Consider the following 7,114-nt stretch of genomic DNA (forward strand, 5'->3'; position numbering starts at 1 on the left):
GTAGGTCTTTGTCTTATGTGTGACGTCTCCTCGTTGGCCCCTAAACATATGCATCTGGGGTGCGGCACTCCAAGATGGGGCCATAAAAGGGTCATAACAGTGGCCCATAAAAGTTTGGAAGCTTGTTTCAGGCAGCGGGAACAAAGCATAGTGCGGCGGCTTGGCCGAAGGTTGGGAGGTGGGGGGTGGGTGTGGGGGTAAACATTACGGGTTGGTGATAACATATTGAAGTCCAACAGTGTATATATATGCGTGCGCGCGAGTGCGTGTGTGTGTGTGTGTGAAAATAATCAATAAAAACGAAAACAAAACGAAAATATAAAAAGAATGCAACGAGCAGAAATCGACACACACAACTGATTAATTTTCTTTTTTTTTTATTTCATATGTATTACAAATTATATAACATGAATTATCCGTGCTAAATCTTACAGTGGTGAAACGCTCTCTCTCTCTCTCCGGCTCTCTCTCAGTCTGTGTGTGTGTGTGTGTGTGTGTGTGTGTGTGTGTGTGAAAAACAATCAATAAATAAAATCGAAAACATGAACAATACACGGCATGCAAATACGTATAACCCTACCCCCCAAAACTATATGCCTTAAATATATCAAACAAATCAATTAATATCTTTTCCCCTGTTTATATGTTGCAAATCACATCAAGTTACATGATATTGCTTATCAGTGCTTAATTATACCGATTCAAATCTTTAATTGTTGATTAGTCAAGTTCGCTTACTGTTATCATTAGTATTTCGTTCTAAGGATGTTATATTGTAATCTCATATTTTGCACAAAATTTCACCAATCATAAGTTATCTAACACACACACACACACACACACACACACACACAGTGAACAGTTACTATTCCCTCACCAGTAGCTGTCTTTTTCCTCTATGTTTGTCAAATAACACTTATGGTTAAAAGACACTAAACTAAAGAAGAAGAAAAATACAACAACTGCAGCAGCAACAACGACCACACACAGACACGCACACACACACACGCGCGCGCGCGCGCGCGCGCACACACACACACGCACACGCACACGCACACACACACGGGGGAGTATCGACATGGGGGAGTATCGACACGGGGGAGTATTGACGCGGGGGAGTATCGACACGCTCCCCGGTTTATTCTACTCCTGACAGCTTGTCAGTCAAGCCAGAGTGGATGTGGTTAGGCAGAGAACTGTCAAACCACCTCTCTGCTTTTTAATTGTGATCCCAGGGATTATACACCTCTGCTTTACAGGCCTTTAAGACAGGATGGTGCTGACCTTGAGCCTCCCACCATAACTGTTAAGGTACAGAGCCATGCCTCAAATGCCACAGAAAGAGGACTTTTTGAGCACATGATTTCCAGATTGTAGGGATACTACTTAAAGAGCCCCAGACATTCCATGGGGGGGACAAGGAATGTTGATGGAAAATGTTTGTTTGATGTTCAAGTTCTAACACATGAAACAAATCCAGACTTTAAATTACTAACATAGAAAGTTACTAGTTCTACTACTACTTCACTAGATTGGACTGGGTTCCGACGAACGTGCATAGTCCAGCGGTGGAGTCTGCTGAGCTAAATGGGTATGATTAGTGGTGGCCCATAGCTCAGAAAAAACAACAACAGCAACAAAAGAAAACCAGGTTGGTAAGTGAAATCAAACACCTAGATCCTCTAGGAAAGAGTGACCATGACATTCTGCTTTTCCAGTTCCATATTTCAATGGTCAAGTTAAAAGCAGAAATTTAGTATAAATGTGACCTATATAAGGGAAATTATAATAAAATAAGAGAAACAATAAATAAAATGGATTGGACATACATGGAGGAACAAGATGTTAACAAGTGCTGGAATTACTTAAAGATACTAATACTTAAATCTAAGGATAAATTTATACCTAAAATAACAGGTAGACAAGAAAAAAAATTAAAACCCTTATGGATGAACAGAAAAATAATGAGGCATCAAAAAGAAATATAAACTATATAACAAAAACAGGTTACTCATATTTATGTTATGTAACAGAAAGGAATAAGTGCTGTAAGCTCATTAAAAAAGCTATAAAAGAGTATGAAAGAAACAGCAAAAAACTGCAAATATAGCCCAAGAATGTTTTGGAATTATGTACAGGAAAGAACTAAGCTAAGAACGGGAATAGGAGTACTGAAAAAAGAAAATGGTAGTTTAGCAGAAACAGATAGGGAAAAACTCAAAAAGCAGAAACTTTAAATAATTTCTTTGCAAGTGTTTTTACGAAAGAGACTGTTACGAATTTACCTAACCTTGGAGAAAGTTCCAGACCAGGAAATATTAATGTATGTGATCTAAGGGTCACCCCTACGGCAGTGGAAAATAAATTAAAAGCTTTAGATCCATATAAAGCACAAGGACCAGACCAAATACCTTCAAGGCTCCTAAAAGAGTTGAACAAAGAGTTGGCTATTCCATTGAGCATCATCTATAATAAGTCACTTGAAAGTGCTTGCATACCCAACGACTGGAAGATGGCTGAGGTAACAGCTATTTACAAGAAAAAGTCAAAACAAGAACCAGGAAATTATAGACCAGTGAGCCTGACATGTATAGTGTGTAAGATTTTAGAATTTTTTTTATTAGAGATGCAATGATTTCGCATATGAAAATAAATAACCTTTATGTAGAATGTCAGCATGGCTTTAGACAGAATAGATCATGTATAATGCAACTATTAGAAGTAATCAAAGATCTGACTAAAATGACAGATAGCAGTAAATCTACTGACATAATTTATTTAGACTTCAAAAAAGCATTCAATTCTGTCCCACACAAAAGACTTATCAAAATTAGCCTTGTATGGTATTACTGGTAACTTACTGAACTGGACAAAAAACTTCTTAACAGGTAGAACACAATTAGTTAAGATAGGAGAAGAAAAGTCAACTTGTGCAAACGTAATCAGTGGTATTCCACAGGGCAGTATTCTTGGACCAGTACTTTTCACAATATATATAAATGACCTTCCTGGTTGTATACAAAGTATGTGTAAAATTTTTGCAGATGACACTAAAATTTACGGTGATGCACGCAACAATCACACATTACAAACTGATTTATATACACTACAAGAATGGTCTGACAAATGGAACCTTTATGTTAATGTTTCAAAGTGTAAAGTAATGCACATTGGGAAAAAAATCCAAATAACAATTACCACATGAAAATAGAAAACACGACACAGAATACTGAGAAATGCCATAGTGAAAAAGACCTAGGAATAATGTTTGACAATAAACTTTCCTTTGATTCACATATTGATAATATTATAAATAAAGCCAATCAAATGATTGGTGTAATTAAGAGAGCCTTCAATTACTTAGACAAAGATATATATTTCTCAATTTATATAAAGCATTAGTTTGATGGCATGTGGAATATAGTAATACTGTGTGGCACCCATACCTTAAGAGACAATCTATAACATTAGAAAGGGTCCAAAGGAGAGCAACAAATTATCAAAAGAATGCAAGAATATGAGTTACCAACAAAGACTTACATACTTAAATCTACATTCACTGAAAGGTAGAAGAGTAAGAGGAGATTTGATTGAAACTTACAAGATATTAAATAACATAAATGATGTAAATGCAAGACATATTTTTAGAATGTCTGACTATGATAGTCCAAGGAAGTCAGTAAAGAAAATTTGTTTAGAACACAGCAACACCAACATTAGAAAAATTCATTGGCTAACCAAATTGCACAAACATGGAATGCACTACCAATCGAAGTTAAACTTGCACAAAATACTAACACGTTAAAAAAATCTCCTTGACACCAACACCATCTTAAAAGAAAATTTTTTTGACTATGATGAATAAAACAAAATTTCTTGATATGATGATATATGATATCGTTGCAGACCTATATTTAGGCTTCTCAGCCTTTAGTCTGGTCTTAGTGCTTGAAGTCTTTTTATCATAAACGTCCAATACACTTTTTCTTGTTTCTTTTTCCTTTTACCGCAATTTGTACATGCGGTCTGCCCAGTGATTGTCCAGCCTAGCTTTGAAAGCGTTGAGAGAGGGGGCGCTGACCACAGAATCTGGTAGGGCGTTCCACGGGTTCACCACCCAGAAGGAGAAGTAATGCTGGCGCATTTGTCCGTTGCATGGCCTCTTCTTGAGCCTCAGGTTATGCCCACGGGTCTGTCTGTCACTTTTTTCTAGGACCAGGGGGCTTTCCACTTCATACAGTCCATTGGTAAACTTGTAGGCCTCAATCATGTCTCCTCTGTCCCTACGGTACTGCATGCTGGGTATTTTCATTCTGGTAGGTGCTCCTCATATGTACTATTTGCCAGCCCGGGGACCATTTTTGTTGCTCTCCTGAGAACACCCTCGATGAGGTCTTTGTCTTTCTGGTAATGGGGTGACCACGCAACATTGGCAAATTCCAGGTGAGGGCGTATCAGTGCAACGAAGAGCTGTCTCACTGTGTCCATGTCTTGGTACTGGTATGACCTTCTGATCAGCCCTAAGATCCTGTTGGCCTTGTTGACTTGTGTCTCAATGTGCTGTCTGAACTTGAGTTCCTGGTCCATCAGTACTCCCAGATCCTTCTCACCTATTGATGATTCCAACACCACTCTCTCATCGCTGTTGTGTAGTCTCATGTTGTACTCAGCTTTGGGGTTATTGCGTCCTAGATGTAGGACCTTGCATTGATGCATTGAAGCGCAGTTGCCAGAGATCGGCCTTCTTTTATGTAAGCCTGAAAGGCAAAGTGCAGGATACGATGATGGCTTTTTCCAAGCGGAGGGCTATGTACAATGTTTCTGACCATACCTTCCTCGTTGCTAAAAATCAGATCAATCAGGGAAGGGGCATGGTTAGGATGAGTGTGCGTAGGAAGCCTTACATGTTGTGTCAGAAAGGTCTCTCTTACGAATGTCTCAAGAAACACAGTAGCTTTATGGTTTGGACTAGATGGGGAAGTTTTGTTGTTCCAGTCAATCTCTTTGAGACTGAAGTCACCTGTTAAGAGTACATGCGACCTGTCACAGATCATATCTTTCACAAGACTATACAAAGCCGTATTTTCTTCCGGTGTATTGCTGTCAGATCTGTACACACAACCAACTAGCAGTCTGTCTCCTCTGTCTAGCTTGATCTCTGCCCACACTGTGTCTTTTGATCCTGGTTTACCAGAGACTTTCACTTCTTGAGCTGAAAGGTGTTTCTTTACATAGATCAAAACTCCCCTTTCCACATTCTTTTCACAAATATTGCTAAAACAATCATATCCATCCAAGGTCAGTTCCACTGACTGTGCATCAAAACGAAAAAAAAAATTTTTTTTTTCTTTTTTTTTTTTTTGCTGCCCCATCATCTGCACCGTTTCAGTGGCATTACTCCCACGCCGCTCATTTAGATTCCCCCATACACGGCCACACCCGGGTTCGTCCGTCGCAGTTCCAGCGTCAGCAGTCCACAGGGAACCATCGATGTTAGGTCGCCTGGAGGCCACGCACCAGAGGAGACCCTGCACTGCTGCTGAGTCACTTCGGTGGTGTTCAGTGGTGCCTGTTCTGTTTTAACGTACTTAGGACACCACCTACTAAGCCCCCTACTAACGACAATAATGGCTTAGTCGCGGAGCCAGACTGAGTGAGCGTCTCTCCCAGAGTGGAGACCGCCACCACGTCCCTCAAACAACAGCCCCCCATGAATCTGCCGACACTGACGACATTGACAGGACTCACCCCAAGCACGGAAGTGGAGGGGCATCGAAACTGAGGTCACCATGAGAGCAGGGCATGAAAGGCCACAGACTTTGAGACTATTTTGTTTTTATATTGATGACGATGAAGGAGGAGGAGGATGACGATGATGATGACGATATTGCTATGGAGGTCCATTTTGGTTTGGGACTGCGTGACAAGGCTGTACTCTACGCTTCCTGTCATAATGATATCCCGGCGTTAACCAGACCCGAGAGATACAGACACTTGCAGTGTTGGTCAGGTAATTAGAGCAACACACCCAAAGACGCATCCTTGAAGTGGATGACACTCGACTGTGTGGTCCCAGTCTCCCCATTTAAGCCCACAGCACACTCAACTCTGGGTAGGAGCCGGCCACGGGCCGAAAAACCCACCTCCGCTGGGATTCGAACCCGCGTCCTCCCAGCCGTCAGTCCGCGACGCTAACCACTTCGCCACGGCGGCTGGTACGAAAATTTTTTGGTACCACTTCTGTTATACACACAATGTCCGGGTCATCGTTTACAATCACAAATAAAAGCTCTGTACGTTTGTTTAAAAGGCTGTCTACATTTGAGTATGTACATTTCACAGTTCCTGCGTTCTTCACTCTTTGTCCTTCTTGCAGAAGTGTACTTGCGTACACCGCCCAACAACAACAAACAAAAGATGAAAATAAATAAATAAAATAAAATGGAAGAATTGAAGATGAAGATTCGATGGGGACATAAAAAGGCCGAGAGGTCTAAGCAGACGACTGCCAGTCCCTACTACTACTAGCACTACTACTACGAAAACTTGTAGTTGTACGTATGTGAATCTACTGGTCAGTTGTTCTGAACTGAGCCTGTGCGATAAAGAACGTAATGTATTTTCACCCAGAAACATGCATGAATTCAATTAAAAGTTGTTTTTTCATATATACATTCTATAAAAGTATTGCAGAAGCTTTGACGAGTTATAAAAATAGACAAATAAATACTTTGCTGGGTGTGGTCGAATGGAATGATACCCTGAAACAAAGTATGGACTGTTCAAAAGTTTCACAGCTTGTCTTGTCCCTACTCTACTGTTACATAACAGGCATTTATGCAGTAGAAGAAAATTTGCGGCACTTCCAACATCCAGCCCAGAGCTCTTACCAGACTGAAAGCAACGCCCCAAATCCTGATCCTGATCCTGAAGACAAGAAAGGTTTGAGTTGGCGCCTTTGGTTCATATCCAAAACAAAAATTGTACGTTGTAAATTTGCGTATTTGTCTTACCCGCTCCATGACTTTAAAAATCTGTTAAGAAGCTGACCATTTCTAGTACTATTTTAAAATAAAGGATTATTATATCATATAGCTCCGTGTGCATACAGAAA

The 7,114-nt window shown here is 40.3% G+C and overlaps 1 protein-coding gene across 1 annotated transcript in view; it reads right to left on the minus strand.

Annotated features, from left to right (window-relative positions):
- LOC143275367 (protein MIS12 homolog) overlaps positions 1–6,981 on the minus strand; it is a 32,593-nt gene extending 25,612 nt beyond the window's left edge. The window contains exon 1 of the mRNA XM_076579427.1: positions 6,891–6,981. The gene's annotated coding sequence lies outside the window, so the exon portion shown is untranslated. The remainder of the gene's footprint in view (positions 1–6,890) is intronic.
- Between the last annotated feature and the right edge of the window lie 133 nt (positions 6,982–7,114).

The sequence above is a fragment of the Babylonia areolata genome, chromosome 30, assembly GCF_041734735.1.
Source record: "Babylonia areolata isolate BAREFJ2019XMU chromosome 30, ASM4173473v1, whole genome shotgun sequence".
NCBI classification, from domain to species: Eukaryota; Metazoa; Mollusca; class Gastropoda; order Neogastropoda; family Buccinidae; genus Babylonia; species Babylonia areolata.